Consider the following 23,896-nt stretch of genomic DNA (forward strand, 5'->3'; position numbering starts at 1 on the left):
AGAACCTGGTCAGAGCCCCACAAGTCACCCCATCTTGGATTCCCCCAGGTCTCTAGTTTTCAAAAATGCACCGGTTTGCTAGGTTTCCCTAGGTGATGGCTGAGCTAGAGGCCAAAATCTACAGGTAGGCACTTTGCCAAAAACACCTCTGTTTTCATTCAAAAAATTGTATGTGTCCACGTTGCGATCTGGGGCATTTCCTGTCGGGGGCGCTAGGCCTACCCACACAAGTGAGGTATTATTTTTATTGGGAGACTTGGGGGAAATCTGGGTGGAAGGAAATTTGTGGCTCCTCTCAGATTCCAGAACTTTCTGCCACAGAAACATGAGGAACATGCGTTTTATTAGCCAAATCTTGAGGTTTGCAAAGGATTCTGGGTAACAGAACCTGTTCAGAGCCCCACAAGTCACCCCATCTTGAATTCCCCTAGGTCTCTAGTTTTGAAAAATGCACAGGTTTGCTAGGTTTCCCTAGGTGCTGGCTGAGCTAGAGGCCAAAATATACAGGTAGGCACTTTGCAAAAAACACCTCTGTTTTCCTTCAAAAAATTGTATGTGTCCACGTTGCGATCTGGGGCATTTCCTGTCGCGGGCGCTAGGCCTACCCACACAAGTGAGGTATCATTTTTATTGGGAGACTTGGGGGAACGCTGGGTTGAAGAAAATATGTGGCTCCTTTCAGATTCCAGAACTTTCTGCCACAGAAATGTGAGGAACATGTGTTTTTTTAGCCAAATTTTGTGGTTTGCAAAGGATTCTGGGTAACAGAACCTGGTCAGAGCCCCACAAGTCACCCCATCTTGGATTCCCCTAGGTCTCTAGTTTTCAAAAATGCACAGGTTTGGTAGGTTTCCCTAGGTGCCAGCTGAGCTAGAGGCCAAAATCTACAGGTAGGCACTTTGCAAAAAACACCTCTGTTTTCTTTCAAAAAATGGGATGTGTCCACGTTGCGCTTTGGTGCATCTCCTGTTGCGGGCGCTAGGCCTACCCACACAAGTGAGGTATCATTTTTATCTGGAGACTTAAGGGAACGCTGGGTTGAAGGAAATTTGTGGCTCCTCTCAGATTCCAGAACTTTCTGCCACCGAAATGTGAGGAACATGCGTTTTTTTAAGCCAAATTTTGAGGTTTGCAAAGGATTCTGGGTAACAGAACCTGGACAGAGCCCCACAAGTCACCCCATCTTGAATTCCCCTAAGTCTCTAGTTTTCAAAAATGAAAAGGTTTGCTAGGTTTCCCTAGGTGCCGGCTGAGCTAGAGGCCAAAATCTACAGGTAGGCACTTTGCAAAAAACACCTCTGTTTTCTTTCAAAAAATGGGATGTGTCCACTATGCACTTTGGGGCATCTATTGTCGCGGGCGCTAGGCCTACCCACACAAGTGAGGTATCATTTTTATCTGGAGACTTGAAGGAACGCTGGGTGGAAGGAAATTTGTGGCTCCTCACAGATTCCAGAACTTTCTGCCACAGAAATGTGAGGAACATGCGTTTTTTTAGCCAAATTTTGAGGTTTGCAAAGGATTCTGGGTAACAGAACCTGGACAGAGCCCCACAAGTCACCCCATCTTGGATTCCCCTAGGTCTCTAGTTTTCAAAAATGAACAGGTTTGCTAGGTTTCCCTAGGTGCCGGCTGAGCTAGAGGCCAAAATCTACAGGTAGGCACTTTGCAAAAAACACCTCTGTTTTCTTTCAAAAAATTGTATGTGTCCACGTTGCGATCTGGTGCATTTCCTGTCGCGGGCGCTAGGCCTACCCACACAAGTGAGGTATCATTTTTATCGGGAGACTTGGGGGAAAGCTGGGTGGAAGGAAATTTGTGGCTCCTCTCAGATTCCAGAACTTTCTGCCACAGAAATATGAGGAACATGCGTTTTTTTAGCCAAATTTTGAGGTTTGCAAAGGTCCCTGGGTAACAGAACCTGTTCAGAGCCCCACAAGTCACCCCATCTTGGATTCCCCTAGGTCTCTAGTTTTGAAAAATGCACAGGTTTGCTAGGTTTCCCTAGGTGCTGGCTGAGCTAGAGGCCAAAATCTACAGGTAGGCACTTTGCAAAAAACACCTCTGTTTTCTGTTAAAAAATGGGATGTGTCCACGTTGCGCTTTGGGGCATTTCCTGTCGCGGGCATTAGGCCTACCCACACAAGTGCGGTATCATTTTTATACGGAGACTTGAGGGAACGCTGGGTGGAAGGAAATTTGTGGCTCCTCTCAGATTCCAGAACTTTCTGCCACAGAAAATTGAGGAACATGTGTTTTTTTAGCCAAATTTTGAGGTTTGCAAAGGATTCTGGGTAACAGAACCTGGTCAGAGCCTCACAAGTCACCCCATCTTGGATTCCCCTAGGTCTCTAGTTTTCAGAAATGCACAGGTTTGGTAGGTTTCCCTAGGTGCCGGCTGAGCTAGAGGCCAAAATCTACAGGTAGGCACTTTGCAAAAAACACCTCTGTTTTCTTTAAAAAAATGGGATGTGTCCACGTTGCGCTTTGGGGCATTACCTGTCACGGGCACTAGGCCTACCCACACAAGTGAGGTATCATTTTTATCGGGAGTCTTGGGGGAACACTGGGTGGAAGGATATTTGTGCCTCCTCTCAGATTCCAGAACTTTCTGCCACAGAAATGTGAGGAACATGTGTTTTTTAGCCACATTTGTAGGTTTGCAAAGGATTCTGGGTAACAGAACCTGGTGAGAGCCCCACAAGTCACCCCATCTTGGAATCCCCTAGGTCTCTAGTTTTCAAAAATGCACAGGTTTGCTATGTTTCCCTAGGTGCCGGCTGAGCTAGAGGCCAAAATCAACAGGTAGGCACTTTGCAAAAAACACCTCTGTTTTCTTTCAAAAAATTGGATGTGCCCACGTTGCGCTTTGGGGCATTTCCTGTCGCTGGCACTAGGCCTACCCATACAAGTGAGGTATAATTTTTATCGGGAGACTTGGGGGAACGCTGGGTGGAAGGAAATTTGTGCCTCCTCTCAGATTCCAGAACTTTCTGCCACAGAAATGTGAGGAACATGTGTTTTTTTTGCCAAATTTGGAGGTTTGCAAAGGATTCTGGGTAATAGAACCTGGTCAGAGCCCCACATGTCACCCCATCTTGGATTCCCCTAGGTCTCTAGGTTTCAAAAATGCACAGGTTTGCTATGTTTCCCTAGGTGCCGGCTGAGCTAGAGGCCAAAATCTACAGGTAGGCACTTTGCAAAAAACACCTTTGTTTTCTTTAAAAAAATTGGATGTGTCCACATTGCGCTTTGGGGCATTTCCTGTCGCTGGCGCTAGGCCTACCCACACAAGTGAGGTATCATTTGTATCGGGAGACTTGGGGGAACGCTGGGTGGAAGGAAATTTGTGGCTCCTCTCAGATTCCAGAACTTTCTGCCACAGAAATGTGAGGAACATGTGTTTTTTTAGCCAAATTTTGAGGTTTGCAAAGGATTCTGGGTAACAGAACCTGGTCAGAGCCCCACAAGTCACCCCATCTTGGATTCCCCTAGGCCACTAGTTTTCAAAAATGCACTGGTTTGGTAGGTTTCCCTAGGTGCCGGCTGAGCTAGAGGCCAAAATCTACAGGTAGGCACTTTGCAAAAAACACCTCTGTTTTCTTTCAAAAAATGGGATATGTCCACGTTGCGCTTTGGGGCATTTCCTGTCGCGGGCACTAGGCCTTCCCACACAAGTGCGGTATCATTTTTATCGGGAGACTTGAGGGAACGCTTGGTGGAAGGAAATTTGTACCTCCTCTCAGATTCCAGAACGTTCTGCCACAGAAATGTGAGGAACATGTGTTTTTTTAGCCAAATTTTGAGGTTTGCAAAGGATTCTGGGTAACAGAACCTAGTCAGAGCCCCACAAGTCACCCCATCTTGGTTTCCCCTAGGTCTCTAGTTTAAAAAAATGCACAGGTCTGGTAGGTTTCCCTAGGTGCCGGCTGAGCTAGAGGCCAAAATCTACAGGTAGGCACTTTGCAAAAAACAGCTCTGTTTTCTTTAAAAAATGGGATGTGTCCACGTTGCGCTTTGGGGCATTTCCTGTTGCGGGCGCTAGGCCTACCCACACAAGTGAGGTATCATTTTTATCGAGAGACTTGGGGGAAGGCTGGGTGGAAGGAAATTTGTGGCTCTTCTCAGATTCCAGAACTTTCTGCCACAGAAAATTGAGGAACATGTGTTTTTTTAGCCAAATTTTGAGGTTTGCAAAGGATTCTGGGCAACAGAACCTGGTCAGAGCCCCACAAGGCACCCCATCCTGGATTCCCCTAGGTGTTTAGTTTACAGAAATGCACAGGTTTGGTAAGATTCCCTAGGTGCCGGCTGAGCTAGAGGCCAAAATCTACAGGTAGGCACTTTGCAAAAAACACCTCTGGTTTCTTTAAAAAAATGGGATGTGTCCACGTTCCACTTTGGGGCATTACCTGTCGCGGGCACTAGGCCTACCCACGCAAGTGAGGCATCATTTTTATCGGGAGACTTGGGGGAACGCTGGGCGGAAGGAAATTAATTTGTGCCTCCTCTCAGATTCCAGAACTTTCTGCCACAGAAATGTGAGGAACATGTGTTTTTTTAGCCAAATTTTGAGGTTTGCAAAGGATTCTGGGTAACAGAACCTGGTCAGAGCCCCACAAGTCACCCCATCATGGAATCCCTTAGCTCTCTAGTTTTCAAAAATGCACAGGTTTGGTAGGTTTCCCTAGGTGCCGGCTGAGCTAGAGGCCAAAATCTACAGGTAGGCATTTTGTAAAAAACACCTGTTTTCTTTCAAAAATTTGGATGTGTCCACGTTGCGCTTTGGGGTGTTTCCTGTCACAGGCGCTAGGCCTACCCACACAAGTGAGGTATCATTTTTATCGGGAGACTTGGGGGAACGCTGGGTGGGAGGAAATTTGTTGCTCCTCTCAGATTCCAGAACTTTCTGCCACAGAAATGTGAGGAACATGTGTTTTTTTAGCCAAATTTTGAGGTTTGCAAAGGATTCTGGGTAACAGAACCTGGTCAGAGCCCCACAAGTCACCCCATCTTTGATTCCCCTAGGTCTCTAGTTTTCAGAAATGCACAGGTTTGGTAGGTTTCCCTAGGTGCCGGCTGAGCTAGAGGCCAAAATCTACAGGTAGGCACTTTGCAAAAAACTCCTCTGTTTTCTTTCAAAAAATGGGATGTGTCCACGTTGCGCTTTGGGGCATTTCCTGTCGCGGGCGCTAGGCCTACCCACACAAGTGAGGTATCATTTTTATCGGGAGACTTGGAGGAACGCTGGGTGGAAGGAAATTTGTACCTCCTCTCAGATTCCAGAACTTTCTGCCACAGAAATGTGAGGAACATGTGTTTCTTTAGCCAAATTTTGAGGTTTGCAAAGGATTCTGGGTAACATAACCTGTTCAGAGCCCCACAAGTCACCCCATCTTGGATTCCCCTAGGTCTCTAGTTTTGAAAAATGCACAGGTTTGCTAGGTTTCCCTAGGTGCCGGCTGAGCTAGAGGCCAAAATCTACAGGTAGGCATTTTGTAAAAAACACCTGTTTTCTTTCAAAAATTTGGATGTGTCCACGTTGCGCTTTGGGGTGTTTCCTGTCACGGGCGCTAGGCCTACCCACACAAGTGAGGTATCATTTTTATCGGGAGACTTGGGGGAACGCTGGGTGGGAGGAAATTTGTTGCTCCTCTCAGATTCCAGAACTTTCTGCCACAGAAATGTGAGGAACATGTGTTTTTTTAGCCAAATTTTGAGGTTTGCAAAGGATTCTGGGTAACAGAACCTGGTCAGAGCCCCACAAGTCACCCCATCTTTGATTCCCCTAGGTCTCTAGTTTTCAGAAATGCACAGGTTTGGTAGGTTTCCCTAGGTGCCGGCTGAGCTAGAGGCCAAAATCTACAGGTAGGCACTTTGCAAAAAACTCCTCTGTTTTCTTTCAAAAAATGGGATGTGTCCACGTTGCGCTTTGGGGCATTTCCTGTCGCGGGCGCTAGGCCTACCCACACAAGTGAGGTATCATTTTTATCGGGAGACTTGGGGGAACGCTGGGTGGAAGGAAATTTGTACCTCCTCTCAGATTCCAGAACTTTCTGCCACAGAAATGTGAGGAACATGTGTTTTTTTAGCCAAATTTTGAGGTTTGCAAAGGATTCTGGGTAACAGAACCTGGTCAGAGCCCCACAAGTCACCACATCATGGAATCCCCTAGGTCTCTCATTTTCAAAGATGCACAGGTTTGGTAGGTTTCCCTAGGTGCCGGCTGAGCTAGAGGCCAAAATCTACAGGTAGGCACTTTGCAAAAAACACCTCTGTTTTCTTTAAAAAATGGAATGTGTCCACGTTGCACTTTGGGGCATTTCCTGCCGCGGGCGCTAGGCCTACCCACACAAGTGAGGTATCATTTTTATCGGGAGACTTAGGGGAATGCTGGGTGGAAGGAAATTCGTGGCTCCTCCCAGATTCCAGAACTTTCTGCCACAGAAATGTGAGGAACATGTGTTTTTTTAGCCAAATTTTGAGGTTTGCAAAGGATTCTGGGTAACAGAACCTGGTCAGAGCCCCACAAGTCACCCCATCTTGGTTTCCCCTAGGTCTCTAGTTTAAAAAAAAGCACAGGTCTGGTAGGTTTCCCTAGGTGCCGGCTGAGCTAGAGGCCAAAATCTACAGGTAGGCACTTTGCAAAAAGCACCTCTGTTTTCTTTAAAAAATGGGATGTGTCCACGTTGCGCTTTGGGGCATTTCCTGTTGCGGGCGCTAGGCCTACCCACACAAGTGAGGTATCATTTTTATCGAGAGACTTGGGGGAAGGCTGGGTGGAAGGAAATTTGTGGCTCCTCTCAGATTCCAGAACTTTCTGCCACAGAAAATTGAGGAACATGTGTTTTTTTAGCCAAATTTTGAGGTTTGCAAAGGATTCTGGGTAACAGAACCTGGTCAGAGCCCCACAAGGCACCCCATCTTGGATTCCCCTAGGTGTCTAGTTTACAGAAATGCACAGGTTTGGTAAGATTCCCTAGGTGCCGGCTGAGCTAGAGGCCAAAATCTACAGGTAGGCACTTTGCAAAAAACACCTCTGGTTTCTTTAAAAAAATGGGATGTGTCCACGTTCCACTTTGGGGCATTACCTGTCGCGGGCACTAGGCCTACCCACGCAAGTGAGGCATCATTTTTATCGGGAGACTTGGGGGAACGCTGGGCGGAAGGAAATTAATTTGTGCCTCCTCTCAGATTCCAGAACTTTCTGCCACAGAAATGTGAGGAACATGTGTTTTTTTAGCCAAATTTTGAGGTTTGCAAAGGATTCTGGGTAACAGAACCTGGTCAGAGCCCCACAAGTCACCCCATCATGGAATCCCTTAGGTCTCTAGTTTTCAAAAATGCACAGGTTTGGTAGGTTTCCCTAGGTGCCGGCTGAGCTAGAGGCCAAAATCTACAGGTAGGCATTTTGTAAAAAACACCTGTTTTCTTTCAAAAATTTGGATGTGTCCACGTTGCGCTTTGGGGTGTTTCCTGTCACGGGCGCTAGGCCTACCCACACAAGTGAGGTATCATTTTTATCGGGAGACTTGGGGGAACGCTGGGTGGGAGGAAATTTGTTGCTCCTCTCAGATTCCAGAACTTTCTGCCACAGAAATGTGAGGAACATGTGTTTTTTTAGCCAAATTTTGAGGTTTGCAAAGGATTCTGGGTAACAGAACCTGGTCAGAGCCCCACAAGTCACCGCATCTTTGATTCCCCTAGGTCTCTAGTTTTCAGAAATGCACAGGTTTGGTAGGTTTCCCTAGGTGCCGGCTGAGCTAGAGGCCAAAATCTACAGGTAGGCACTTTGCAAAAAACACCTCTGTTTTCTTTAAAAAATGGAATGTGTCCACATTGCACTTTGGGGCATTTCCTGCCGCGGGCGCTAGGCCTACCCACACAAGTGAGGTATCATTTTTATCGGGAGACTTAGGGGAATGCTGGGTGGAAGGAAATTTGTGGCTCCTCCCAGATTCCAGAACTTTCTGCCACAGAAATGTGAGGAACATGTGTTTTTTTAGCCACATTTTGAGGTTTGCAAAGGATTCTGGGTAACAGAACCTGGTCAGAGCCCCACAAGTCACCCCATCTTGGATTCCCCTAGGTCTCTAGTTTTCAAAAATGCACAGTTTTGGTAGGTTTCCCTAGGTACCGGCTGAGCTAGAGGCTAAAACCTACAGGTAGGCACTTTGCAAAAAACACCTCTGTTTTCTTTCAAAAACTTGGATGTGTTAATGTTGCGTTTTCGTGTGTTTCCTGTCGCGGGCGCTGGGCCTACCCACACAAGTGAGGTATCATTTTTATCGGGAGACTTGGGGAAACATAGATTAGCAAAACAAGTGTTATTGCCCCTTGTCTTTCTCTACATTTTTTCCGTCCAAATATAGGAGAGTGTGTAAAAAAGACATTTATTTGAGAAATGCCCTGTAATTCACATGCTAGTATGGTCACCCCGGAATTCAGAGATGTGCAAATAACCACTGCTCCTCAACACCTTATCTTGTGCCCTTTTTGGAAATACAAAGGTTTTCTTGATAGCTATTTTTTACTCTTTATATTTCAGCAAATGAATTGTTGTATACCCGGTGTAGAATGAAAACACACTGCAGGGTGCAGCTCATTTATTGGCTCTGGGTACCTAGGGTTCTTGATGAACCTACAAGCCCTATATATCCCCGCAACCAGAGGAGTCTAGCAGACGTATTGGTATATTGCTTTCGAGAATCTGACATTGCAGGAAAAAGTTACAGAGTAAAACGTGGAGAAAAATTGATGTTTTTTTCACCTCAAGTTCAATATTTTTCTTTTTCAGTTGTTATTTTCTGTAGGAAACCCTTGTAGGATATACACAAATGACCCCTCGCTGAATTAGGAATTTTGTCTACTTTTCAGAAATGTTTAGGTGTCTGGGATCCAGCATTGGTTTCATGCCCATTTCTGTCACTGACTGGAAGGAGGCTGAAAGTACAACAATTGTAAAAATGGGGTATGTCCCAGTGAAATGCCAAAATTGTGTTGAAAAATCGGGTTTTCTGATTCAAGTCTGCCTGTTCCTGAAAAGCTGGGAAACTGGTAAGTTTAGCACCGCAAACCCTTTGTTGATGCCATTTTCAGGGGAAAAAACACAAGCCTTCTTCTGCAGCCACTTTTTCCCATTTTTTTGAAATAAACCAAATTTTCACTGTTTTTTTGGCTAATTTCTTGGCCTCCTTCAGGGGATCTAGAATTCCTAGGATGTTGAAAAAAAGGACACAAATGTGGCTTGGTTAGGTTATGTGGACAAAAAGTTATGAGGGCCTAAGCGCGAACTGCCCCAAATAGGCAAAAAAAGACCTGGCACAGGAGGGGGAAAAGACCTGGCAGCGAAGGGGTTAAAGTAAGACATATACTAATGTGTTTTATATGTCCTGAAAGTGAAATACTGTCAAATTCGGGTTTCACTGTTGCAAGGCCTATCTCTCTCATAAGTTAACACGGGGGCTGCCTTTAAATAATACTAACATGCAGATTCCCTTTGGGAGCAAATGGAAATGTGGAGTTTAGAGTCACTGAACTCACAATTAAAAAACAAATGTTTTAGTAAAGTTTGTTTTTAGATTGTGTGTTTGAAAGTGCCACTTTTGGAAAGTAGCCATTTTCTTGCTTAAACCATTCTGTGACTCTGCCTGTTTGTGGATTCCCTGTCTGGGTCAGTTTGACAGTTGGGCTGTTTGCATCTCTCCCTAGACAGTGACACAAAGGAGCTGGGGTGTAGCATGCATATCCTGATGAGCCATCATTGCTGGGAGAGAGGGGAGGAGTGGTAATTTACACCTGAAAGGGCTGTGTCTGTCCTCACAGAATGCAGTCTCCAACCCCCTGGTGTGTGTCTTGGGCCTAGACTGGGCAAGGCAGGATATTGGAAACAACAGCGACTTCTCTTTGGAGTAGGCCTACATAAAAGGCAGAAAGTGGTAAAAGAAGAGCACCCAAAACCGATGCACAACACCCACAGCAGCTGCTGTTTATGACGCAAGCCCCCACACAGCACGGATTCTTGACACCGTGCAACCAGATTTCAATGCAATGTCACTGGGCACGGAAAAAAAATACAAAGCCTGCCTGGACCCGAGGTGACCGTCCTGGTAGACAGATCGATCTCTTGCAGGAGAGAAGCAAGCCGAATGAAGGATGAATGATGCATGTTCTTGCTTGCGAGTGAGAAATCCATGCATCACTGGCATTTTTTGACACACATTCACCCCTGCAGCTTAATTTTGACGTAATCCAGGTACATTTCTGCGCTAACTGCGTTCTCACTGTTTTCTAAGGATTAAGACTCATGGGGGGTCATTGCGACCCTGGCGGACGGTGTTAAAGCGGCAGTAAGACCGCCAACAGGCTGGCGGTCTTTTTTTCAGTATTACGACCATGGCGGTTACCGCCATGGCCATCCGCCGCTTTCCCGTTCCGCCCGCTGGGCTGGAGACCTGGGTATTGTGACCCAGCTTAGCGCCGTGGATTTCCAGCAGTAGGAACCGCCATGAAACCGCCATGAAATCCATGGTGGTAAGCACTATCAGTGCCAGGGATTTCCTTCCCTGGCACTGATTGGGGTCTCCCCCACCCCGACTCCCTCCCCTACACCCCCCACCACCCCTGCCACCCCCCAAAGGTGGCAGGGCCCCCCTCCCCACCCCGACCCCCAACATAACAATTACAGACACACACCTGACACGCACGCAGGCACCACCAACACACATACACGCACACACACCGACATACATGCCAACATCCACACACACACTCAAACACGTACACCCACTTTCACACATTCACGCACACATCCATACAGACAGACATACACGCACACATTTCCGAAACACGCATCAGCCCCGCAAGCATACACCCACTCACACACCCCCCTACATACACAGACGCACACCCCCATGCACCCACACAACACACAACACCCCCCACCCCTAACGGACGATCGACTTACCTGTTCCGTCGATCCTCTGGGAGGGGACGGGAGCCATGGGGGCAGCTCTGCCAACACCACACCGCCAACAGAACACCGCCGCGCAGAATCACATGACGTGATTAGCTGGGCGGTGTTCTGTTGGCGTGGCGGTGGAGGTGGAGCAACCTCCACTTCCCCGCCGCCCACAAGTATGGCTGTTGGCGGCTCTCCGTCAGAAAAACAACAGAAGGCAGCCAATGGTCATAATACGCCGCGCGGCAAACCGCCACAACTGGCGGTCTTCCGCACTCCGGTCCCTCGGGGGTCTTCTTAGAAGACCGCCGAGGTTGTAATGACCCCCATAGTATCTTGACTTGTGTATGTTAGATTTTTTTCCATTTTGGTCTTGTTTTGTTTAGATAAATATTACCTATTTTTCTAAACCTGTGTTGTGTCATTTTGTAGGGGTTCACTGCATTACTGTGTGTGTTGGTACAAATATTTTACACATTGCTTCTGAAGTTAAGCCTGCCTGCTTGTGCCAAGCTACCAAGAGGGTGAGTAAGGGTTACGTGAGGGTGATTCGCCTTTATCCTGACTGCCAACAAAAGAGCTCATATTTCTAACAGTGTTGTTAGAAATAGAGTATCTAGTTGGCAGAGGTATACACCCTTGTCCAAGGAGGGACCACAATCCTAGTCAGGGTAAGTCACACACAATCCTAATTATCTTGTGCCCACCCTCTGGTGGCTTGGCACTGAGCATTCAGGCTTGACTTAGAAGGCAATGTGTAAAGTACTTTGTTCAATAAATCATGCATTAACACAGTGAAATACCACAAAAACACACCACACGTGTTTAGAAAAATATAAGATATTTATCTGAGTGAATTAATGTTAAAACAATCAAAATGTGATGAGTACAAGTTGAAATATCACTTTTGTAATGATAAGAAGAGTCTTAAGTCTTTAAAAAGCAACAAGTGTATCCTGCAAGAACGAAGTACCTGGTATGTGTCAAAATTACACACATGGAGATCGCAAGGGAGGGTGTGTGTCAGACTTATGAGCGCACACAGATGATGCATCATTTATTTTCCAATGTGGCAAAGACATTGGGTAGAATTCCGGCGAGCAGGCTTGAATCGTCTTTTGACGCCCAGGGACGATGCGTGGAAATCCTAGGCATGCAGAACAAAGTCGCAGGTGCTGCTTCGATCCAGTTGGTGATGCATCAGAGTTTCTGTTGCATGGCAGGTGCTGCGTCGATTCCTCCTGCAGGAAGTCAGGCTGCGTCATTCCGGCTCGGCAATGCATTGATCCAGTGGGCTCTGCATCAAAGTTCCAGTTGCAATGCTGGTGATGCGTTGATCTCCACTCAGGGAGCCGGACTGCGTCTTTCCAGTTCAGCAATGCAGTGATTCTATCACCGCTAGGCAGGCTGTGCGTCGATTCTGGCAGGTTGTGAATTGAGTTCCTTTGCATGGGTGAAGTCTTTTTGGCCCTGAGACTTCAGGAAACAAAAGGAAAGCTCAATCCAAGCCCTTGGAGAGCACTTCTCAGTAGAGCCAGAGTACAGCAAGGCATCAGGGCAATAGCAAGGCAGCAGTCCTTCACAGCAAAGCAGTTGAGGTGAGTCCTTTGGGCAGTCAGTCAGCTCCTCTTGACAGGTTGCAGGATGTGGTTCAGAGTATCTGTCCCAGGAAGTGTCTAAGTTAGTAGGGTCAGGGACCCAGTTTATAAACACAAAAGTGCCTTTGAACTGTGAGAGACTTCAAAGAGTGGTTTTGAAGTGCACATGGTCCCCTTTCAGTACAATCTATCTGCCAGTATCCCATTATGGGGTTTGGCAGCACATTTTATGAGGGCAGGCCACCTTCCTTTGAAATGTAAGTGTCAGGCCCTCCCCCTTCCAGCCCAGGAAGACCCACTCAGTATACAGATGTGTGCAGGTGTGACTGAGCATCCTGTGTTTGTGGTTGTCTGAGTGAAATGCACAAGGAAGCTGTCAACCAGCCCAGACATAGATTGGTGGCAGGCTATAAAACACAGAAGGATTTTAAATGCAGATAAATGCTCACTTTCTAAAAGTGACATTTCTAAAATAGTAATATAAAATCCAACCTCACCAGTCAGCAGGATTTTATATTACCATTCTGGCCACACTAAATATGACCTGTCTACCCCTTTCTGAACCTACCACTCAAACAGTATAGGAGGGTAGCCCTAATGTTAGCCTATGAAAGGAGCAAGCCTCCCAGCAGTGGAAACAAATTTAGGAGTTTTCTACTACCAGAACATACGAAACACACACTTATATGTCCTGCCTTTTGCCTAATTATCACACAGCCCTGGGGGTTGTCCAGGGCCTTCCTTAGGGGTGACATATGTAGAAAAGGGGAAGTTTCAGGCTTGGCAAGTACTGAGACATGGTTAAGGGGCTACTTATGTGGGTGGCACAGTCAGTGCTGCAGGCCCACTAGTAGCATTTAATTTACAAGCCCTGGACACCTGGAGTGCACTTTACTAGGGACTTACAAGAAAATTAAATATGCCAATTCGGTATGAGCCAATGTCAGCATGTTTTAAGGGAGAGAACATATGCCCTTTAGCACTGGTTAGCAGTTGTAAAGTGCGCAGAGTCCTAAACCCAGCAAAAACAGTGTCAAAAAGTGGAGGGAAGGAGGCAAAAAGTTGGGGGTGACCACCCTAAGGTTGTCGGGTCTAACAAATGTGGATGAGTGAAACAGTGCTATGGCCTCACAGGCCTCACAAATCTCATTTATAACAGGTAAGTACATGTGTGTTTAGAAAGAGTATCATAATGTGTGCCATCAAAGTAAGTACAGCTAGTTGTCCCACTGGGAAGCAGCACATTCCTTGGTATGCCATTGCAGTGGATGTAACTGTTATAGGTGCATATCTAAAGACAGATTGCGCAAGTTATTCTAGCTTACTCTTCTTAAGATGCAAACAAGAGGGGTTTGATTGTACACTTCTGCTATGATATATGTAGTCTTTTCAGCAAAAACATAAACAAAACTCTTTTTGGTTTTGGGACCAATTACAGTTTAAGAGGATTATACAAGATTGTAGCTCCCGCACATAGTTTATTGGGAGTATAAATGTTTATTTTGGTAAACACCAACACTTATTGAAAGCTTAGATGAGCAGACAGAGCCCATTCTCAAGACATGTCATGCGACATGTGAGGTGAGGAGTATTTAATTGAGGAGGTACAAATTGCCAATAGGGAAGGTAGGGTTGTTACAAAGTCCACAACTGGAAAAGATCAACATGTGCAAAAACAAAGAGTACAGTACTGGGCAACAAAAGATGTGGCATGATGTTAAACACAGGACAAATAGGAACCTGGACAGGAGGCACAGACAAATGTTATCTGGCAGTCCTCCAACAGAAATTGAGGAACTACACATCTTGCTCCTCTGATGGGTGTTGTGCCTCCCCTGCAGTGGGTGGTGTTTGCATAGGGGGAATCTGAGGTACACACATCGGAGGTAGAAAATGTGGCTCCCCTGTCCCCACCAGCATTTGCCTTCCTGACCAGGGTTTGGTGGCTTGCCAACAAAGCAACAACATTGTGCTCGAGGTAACCTGTTGGTGTAATGTAGAAGTCCAGCTTGTGCTCCATGGATCCCATGACGTTACTGAAGGCCCCCGACCATGTGGCTACTTCACTGGTGTTGGAAGTAGAGGGCTGATGTTCCTAACTCTGCCTCATGACACCAGTGATGTCAGCAAGGGACTCATCAGTCGAATGAAGCCAAATGTAATAGCCTTAGCCATACCTTTATTATGGCTCAGACACATACGGACTCCTTCTAGGGTGGCTGCTATGGTCTCCTTCTCTGCTCATACCTCACCAGCCATTCACTGCTGGAGTTCTACCACTCACCGTTGAAATTAAACTTAGTTGTGCTGGAGCCCTGTGCTGGGATTGCACAGCTAGATGGGGAATGCCATGTGGATGGTGGTTGTTCTGGAGACCCTACAACGTTGTCTTCACTTGCCATGTTTGGAGGAGGTGAACCTATAGAGTCCAGGAGTTGTTGAAAGGTGTCATCATCCATGGGGGTCAGGATGGTATCCACCACAGGTTGGTCATTGAGGACAGGCTTATCTATAGGAAGTGTTGTTCATCCCTCTGGAAAGAGCTAGGAATATGTCAATAATGATCTATGAAAGATTTAGACATATGTGATTTTGATGACATTCAGATTGAATTTTTTCAGTTTCATGTACACATCGCTATGTGGAACATATATTGCTAGACATAGATGAGGCCATGTTAGACTACTGTTGCCTTTCACATGGACAATACCTTAACATTGTTCACACAACCTCTCTATGAACAAGGGGAACTATTTGTTTAATGACACACAACGTGACACAGCTTGGCAGCTTGCTGGCCTGCCCTGCATGACAGAGTGAGTGCAGGTAAGGTACCCTTTTTACATATAATATTGTTTTTCTGGTTTGTGCCTACACTTATGTTACATTAGCTTCTTTACATCACTGCTGAGACTGTTGCACCATGTCACCAGAGTGCCAGCACTCCCTCTAGCCATCTGTTAACATCACAGCAGTCTTCAAGTCATATTATTTTGTTATTTGTTACAAATTATAGTGCACTCTGCCTTTCACACAGTAAAGTACATCAATCCACCTTGCTGTACTGTTTTGCATACCGTTGCCCCAGAAATGTGGCCTAGGGGTCATATTAGACATATATCTATGTAACTCTCCTCAGCAAGCAGCCTTGCTACACTGCAGGAATGAATAAGGACATGTATATACCATACTTTAGTTTTTTGTGAAATCCAAAAGTATCCTAGCACACACATTCATCTCCATGGTCCAGAACAGTAGACAGTGAGAACTATCTCTGAAGGGGATTGCCACCATCACAATTGGAAATATGCAACATCTCAAGCCTACTCCATTTCTGCAGAAGCTAAGATAGTTATCCTCAGAGTCCTGCTAATCCCTTCCCTCAGCCCAATCAGCCCAATTAGTTATACTTGTACAGAACTCCTCTGGCAAATATCATGCAGAGCTAGGGACTCTATTTTTCCTCACACACTCCTGACACCCAGATCATACATTGACTCTCAGAGTGCATAAATACTGCCAACATTTGTTACATTATGTCATTGCCCAGCATGCCTACTTGTATGTGAGATAATGGGCCATACTGAACCTCACTAGATGTTAGTGAGGATATTCTGCAACATGTACCTACTGTGGTTGCTTACAGTACTAGGCCCAATCCACTCACCCTACAATCATTACAGACACCTGCCCATCATCCTGTACACCTAACTAAACCAGACACTTCACAATTCTCTGTTTCACCTCCCCTTCATTTTACATATGTTGCACTTACAGACCTCTATTCTTCTGGTTCTCTCCTGCCACCTGTGACACCATCCTCCGGGCCCCAATCACATGTAGACTTGTAGTACACCAATGCCCTCCACCACAGCACCTCTACACAGCTGCAACACAAGTGGCAAACTATCATACAAAGGAGTGCCTGACTATTACTGAGACTACCTTGCTGCACACACATCACCCCTCACCTCCTTGAGATTCAATGGCTCCCCTTTCAGACACATTGTCAGTTCAATATGATCCGCCACCAATACACTTATACACAAATTAACTATACCTTGAAGCCTAAACAATTATATATTTTTTGTATTTTGTAAACTGTTTGCTAAACATCAACCCCATCCCTTTGCAACCTACCCATCCACATTCCCACCTAACAGGAAAACACTAACAAAATCTCAAAATGTGTTGATTCTAGACTAAACTAAACTATGCCGATGCTAATAACTACCCTGAGCTATGCTAATATACACATCTACAAAACTACATATTAAAAACAGGGGAACAGCAGAAAGTAAAAGTGAGGCCATATCTAGGCAGCCTTCCGGTCCACGGACTGGAGCAAAGTGTTCAGCATCCTCATCAATGTAGCCATGTCCATTTCAATGCCTACAACACATCTCATAAGATCGGCAAGTTTATTAAGTGCATATTGCTCAAAAACAGATGACTATGTTGGGTTTGCTGCCTGGGGCTGTGGTGCCTGTGTGTTCTGTCCTTAAGACGTGCTTGGGACTGCTACTGCCTCCCCACCATGAGGCACATTGACTGCCTGGATGGTGCCTGTGTTTTCTGCTCCATGGTGTCCCTTAGGTCCCTCAATGTCCTGGTTGCCCTCCCCTCTACAGACATCCGGCCCATTGATGGTAGGCCAGGGAAAAATGCCTGAGATGGCTGTATCATTCAAGATGGAGCCCATCTGCCTTTTCCTCAGCAGATGTCATGTTGTCTGTTTGAGAGGATGGAAATATGTATCAAACAAATCTAAAGACATACATTTTGTAAGCAAATATAGGCTTAAGTCTCCGAAAACCTCATTTGTGGCATGTCCAACCAAATACATGTTTTTTGGTAAAGTAAAAATGATAAAGACTCTTTTGAAACATATACTTCTCCTAATGTAACAATGCAAAGGTACTCATGTGTTGGGATTGTATGTATATAAAAAGGCAGCGTATGTCCAAATATATGTATACACATACTTAGACTGATTTGGAAACATGCTGATGTGCACACATGAAATGGCACACATGGACCATCTAGCTACTCTCTGGGGTATTTCAAGCAGCATGCAAGATGTTTGAAACATAGATGGAGGATGGCTAGCTGTTCTTCATTTATACTGGCCTGTTGAACACGTCTCTAATATTGACTCATGGAAATTCAATGAAACCATAAAACATGGTCCATGTAATAAAATTCAAGCAATACATCGTGGATGTATACATATCATAGTGTCTGTCCAAACATGTAATTTATAATGTTACTTGATGCACATAAATGCTGCAGTTTTCAAATGTATGAACATTTTTGTTGTACCTTGCATGTATTTGCTTCAGAATAATCAATGGTGACATTTTGTAGGGGCCACCATTTTGTAACACCACCATTAGTCGGACTGTATAATGGCCTGCATGCCAACAATACAGTGCAGACATGAATGTGTTAACTTACACATTACCCTTTTACTTCACAAAATACTGAAAAGGTATGCTTACATGTTGATTGTCGGACATTGGGTATATGAGGGCATGAATAAGGCCTTTAACTGCATGAACATAATGATATGTGGATTGCTGGCATGTGATTGTGTCTGCACTGAGGTAAGACTCCTCTCATCCTGTGTGTACCTGCCATACAAAATGACCATGCATTTGCATGTATACAATTACACTACCAACATGTATAAGACACACAGAATAAAATTGAGCTGTCCAAAGTCCAATTGACTTTCTCTCCAACACCCTTAAAAATTCCAGGGCATATTAGAAATTGCTCCTCTGCAACCCCTTCATACATATCACTGATATAAATATCACTGATATACAGCAATCTGTATGATGATGATCAGGTACCCATGATGCTGGCTGGCAGTTCCCTCATATCATGATAAATGTGGTCTGATTGGTCAGCCCAAGAAAATTATTGTTATAGACAATCACACATAATCCTTACAGAGCACAGTAAACATTCAGCTGAAATTCACTGGAAGCACTGTGATCCTGGAAGGTATCCAACTCATTAGTACTGTATGGTTCTGGTCCTCCTGCAAGCAAAAACATGGTACATTGCTCTGTGAACTTAGAATACATACAATGTGTACATATTAAGCACAGTACATTGACTTCATAAATGTCTATTAATGTCTGTACCTTTGACATGTAGCATATGGCAAAGTTGACATGGTTTAGTGATGAACATAGGTAAGCCCTGTAAGTGTTTACAGATAATATCAGAGAAATCTTATCTCAGGTGCACAGAGTGAAGGCAAAGTTTAAAACTCTTACTCCTTGAAACATGGTGCAAGGGTGCCTGCCTATGATGGCTGTGTGAGATAGAATGAATTGACCACACTCTGCAAGGTATCACTTTTGCTGCCACTTTCTCAAATCAATAAGTGTTCATACCAATGCTACACACATAAGACAGTAGCCATGCTTGTTTTTTTTTACTTCTACAAGCTCATTACACGTTAGTAGTGCACAGGAAATAAACATAGTCCATTCATGCGCTGTACATCCTCATTAAGGAATTGTGATCATTTTTAAAATAACTAGTATGTTAAATTGTTAGATGTGCAACAAAAAGCCAGTCCAGCCTGTGGTCTGATGACATGTGGGTGTGCTCCCCAGCAATGTACATGGAGGGCTGCCCCTGCAGTTTGAAGTCAGTAATGAACTGGCAGGCCAGGTGACAACACCCCCTGCAAGGTGCCGGATTGGTCCCCAAGCACCTCTGGGTCTCTCCTGCATTGCATGGTCTGTTTGGCTAGTAGTAGGCAACTGTGAACATGCCTCTGTGGCATGGATCTTTTTCTTAACAGAGTTAGACTGTAGCATGGCATACTAACCCAAAAACATATGTGACCCTTTGAGTAATAAAACCAATAAATAATTTGTCCTTAGGAGAGACACCTACAAGTTCGTGGTTATATCTACTTATCAACAGGCTCATTAACTTCCATGCCAAGATGATCAATGAGATCAGCCTCCTAGCTGATGACACCTGCCCATCTGTGCTTCAGGTGATGTGATGGACTCTCCTTTCAACATCAAAGACATAGCCCATGTGTAGGTGCTCCTTCTTCCATCGCTGCTTTCTCTCGTGTTAGGGTAACCCTGGCTCACCCTACTCACCTGTAGCAGTCATGTTTGGCATGTAGTGTACTAGGAGTCACAGAAAGCCATCAAACTCCTCCTCTGACAAATTCCTTGATCTCCCCCTCACCAACATATCCCACCCAACAATACAGTGCACAAAACAAGGCAAACTATATTGACAATACACAAACAAACACTTTTGGGACTCAACAGCACTAACACAGACACCAAAAGGACCAAAAACACCCTAACAATCTCTCAAACAATCACCAAATACCTCCAACATCCAGCACAGACAATAGGACTGCAAGGGAAACTGAAAGTAATTTCACACTTCCTGGTTTGCAGCATGGTAGAGGCATCACATTTTCTACAGATGTGTCCTTTTCTCTGACACATTGTTTGAAAATTAGCCAATGTGTGATTCACGCACATGGCTTACCAATTGATGGTGCATTTGTTTTGACGCACTGACATGGATGCGTAGCTTCTGAGTGGCGCGCTGGGTGCAATGCAGCATGCAAAAGGCTAATGCATGTGTTTTCACTGACACAACTAACATATTGTGTGTAGCACAGTGTAGTATATTGCACAATGCAGGTAAATGCTCCCTAGGATCAGGTATTTTGTTCAAATATTCTGAGCTGACATGCTTGACATCTTGAAATTATTTGCATGTGTATGTTAACAGTGTACATATGTTTAAGTCATGTGTTTAATGGTGCACATACAAGGACATGAAATATGGGAATTCTTGGTACCTTGACATGTATTTATATGTCTTTCAGTTTGTATTGTGCTTGGCAGGACGTAGATAGCTGTGTAAAATTGTTTTGAATCACACATAGATTGCAGTACAATGCAACTGTAATACGCATTGCAATACATGATTTTGGCAAAACGTAAGGAACATGCTATCTGTCTACATTCCTGACATAGGATGTGTTACGGATGCATTACACCCTCAGGGAATGACAGACACTGGCTGTTTCACCCAGTCTACAGTGTATGTGGAATCCAGGTCACAGATTGACTGGTGATATATGTAAGGTATGTATTTAGGCCTACATGACACCTGTTAAGATGTGCAAGACAAAATTTACCAGATGGTAATACCCAACGACCACCATATAATGTTGTGGAACACACACATCTGCTGTCTGAACTTTGTGTCAGGAAGAATATGCATGACACATGCAAATTACCACTCCAGAAAGTGTTTGGCTAAATTGTTAAACTTTATTTTGGTCATTGCAAGGCCGGCTTGAGTAACCAAAACAAGTGTGATGACTTCCAAGTATGTATATGTTTACTTTTACAATTATTCACATTATTTGGCAACAGAGAGGGCTTCTGTAAATTTAGAATGTGGGTAGGCATTCACACCAGATGGTCATCTATGCATTTTCTGACACCTTATCCCTCTCTAACCTGGAATGCATCTATGCATGCTACCTTGGCAGAAGTGACATTGCATGCAGTCATCCCTTCACATCTATTGAGTTTTTTAAACTTTATGTCCTATTTTCACTGACACGCATAGATGGAGCTGTAGGCATGACAGCAATGTTTGCATGAGTGAGTCACACTGACATCTTTTTTTTCCCTTATCCATCTTTGCCATGATCGTGTGCCTTGTTTTGCATGTCTATACACCAGTTTACCTTTGTTTCCACTGTTATCATTGCATTGTTCTAAGCAATTTCATTGTTGTATTTCTAACAGAACACCTATGATCCTTTGAACTTATTCTCATTACTTCTGCATCTGACCTCTACACCTCTCTTTTGCCCCTACACTACTCGCTTGTATCACTCTTCTATATGAGAGTTCACTCTGTTTTAAAATGGCCCCCACTTTCGGGCTTTGCAATCTCCTCTCCTTCCACATCAAGTCCTCTCTCTATTTCCACTTAGCTTCTCTAACCGTTCACAGCCTTTAGAAAGGTGCAGACACATACGCTGTCATACACACTGCCAAATCCCGACGCGATCAGCACAGGTTGTTTTTCCAATGTATAAGGTAAGATACGACCAGCCTTGCTGGTTTGCTCCACTACCTGCTCCCTCATACGGGGAATCGTCGCACTTCACAACTTTCATTACCTTTCGGCTTGGGTGCCTATTCCGTGGTCTAAACCGGTGTTTCAACGCGACAGAGCGCCGCATTTTTGGCGTAAATTGCCACCGCCTGTTTTATATTACTTATATCTTTTCCACTTCTCGCAATGCTCAAGCACTACGATTACTTTGTAACCGACACCTAGACCATATCGGACTTCACTTTCTACAAGCAGCTCCTGTCGGGCAGGCTCCGGCTCAGATACATTCCAATGCCGAGCTCTAATTTATAGCGATATTTTTTAAAACATTTACACTTCTCACCCATACTCGTTTTTAGGGCATCTTAATCGGCTTTCCCTGGATGCCTTTTATGTGGGGACATGACCACTTAGGCCAACATTGTATCTTGTCATTCTTTACCCACCAGGCACTAAGGCCCATATTTATACTTTTTGACGCACAACTGCGCCAACACAGTTGTGCGTCAAAAAATGTACCGCCGGCTATCGCCATTCCAAAGCGCCATGCGGGCGCCGTATTTATTGAATGACGTTAGCCGGCGCTGCGGACTGGTGTGCGTAAAAAAAAATGACTCACACCAGGCAGCGCCGGCGTAGGGGAAAATGGAGATTGGGCGTCAAAAAATGGGGCAAGTCAGGTCTGAGGCAAAATTGTGGCCTCAACCCGATTTGCGCCATTTTTTTCGACGCCCAACCCCCATTGAAATAACTCCTGTCTTAGCAAAGACAGGAGTCATGCCCCCTTGCCCAATGGCCATGCCCAGGGGACTTATGTCCCCTGGGCATGGTCATTGGGCATAGTGGCATGTAGGGGGGCACAAATCAGGCCCCCCTATGCCACAAAAAAATACGAAAAAAAATACCTACCTGAACTTACCTTTCTTTCCCTGGGATGGGTCCCTCCATCCTTGGGTGTCCTCCTGGGGTGGGCAAGGGTGGCAGGGGGTGTCCCTTGGGGCATGGGAGGGCACCTCTGGGCTCCTTCTGAGCCCACAGGTCCCTTAACGCCTGCCCTGACCCAGGCGTTAAAAAACGGCGCCCATCAGACCGGGCGTCGTTTTTTAAGGCCTGCCCCCTCCAGTGCGTCAAAATGACGTCACAGTATAAATATGGGGCACAGGCCTTAAAGTCATTTTTTGGAAGGGAACGCCTACCTTGCATATAATTAACGCAAGGCTGGTTCCCCCTTCCAAAAAATGGCGCACATGGTGGAACTTTGATGCCCGCTGCGTCGGACGTCAAAGTATAAATATGGGGCAGGGTTTGCGCCGATTGTGCGTCAAAAATTTTGACGCACATTCGGCGCAATCAGAGTATAAATATGCCCCTAATTGTCTTTTTGCTCTTTATACCCCAGGCTTATCATGGCCACCACTGATATCTCCAGCGCTAATGGACTGCACCTAGAGATCCATGACCACCATCAGTTCGTTTAATGCTTCAACCGCATTTATATATACATTTCGCACATCCAAAGGTATCTTACCCTTACTTGTTATTCACACTTTTATTAACTTTCACTCACATTTCAGCACACTATGCACCCATGCTCTTACTATTAGAATTACTTTTTCGCTACATTGAGATGCACGTGCACTTTTTCCTACTCTGGAGTCATATCCATGATGATATTACCTCGCATGATGTTGCCTGTTGAATCTTACTCCTGGTTGACTGTGCTGTCCTCCTTGTTAAACCTGATTTGATCAGCTGATCACGGGACCCTTTTGGTACTCTTATGTTTTATCATTCTTCACATCTACTTTGCGCATCCCTCCTCATAATTTAAGTCATGATGCTAAACACTTGTGCACATACTCTCTGGTTTTCTTTCCCCACCTCTTCACAAAGGATTGTGATGTCTGATTACTACTTGTACAATGTCCACTTGACCGCTTTGTATATATTGTCCATCTATGTTTTCACAGCCTTGACAAAGTCTTGAAGACAAAACACGTGTTGGCTGTTTTGCTGTATGGACTTTTTTGTTACATGTGGTCATCTGATTGTAACTCTGGCCATTTATTATCATCTGGCTGTTCTGGATACATGGACTTACTGTACAACGTAGTCTTAGTGATTGAGACTCTGACTACCCGCATTCGGCCTCGGTAGCCAATCCAGCCCCGGCACACTCAAAGACTCCACATTT

This window comes from Pleurodeles waltl, chromosome 8 (assembly GCF_031143425.1).
Source record: "Pleurodeles waltl isolate 20211129_DDA chromosome 8, aPleWal1.hap1.20221129, whole genome shotgun sequence".
NCBI classification, from domain to species: Eukaryota; Metazoa; Chordata; class Amphibia; order Caudata; family Salamandridae; genus Pleurodeles; species Pleurodeles waltl.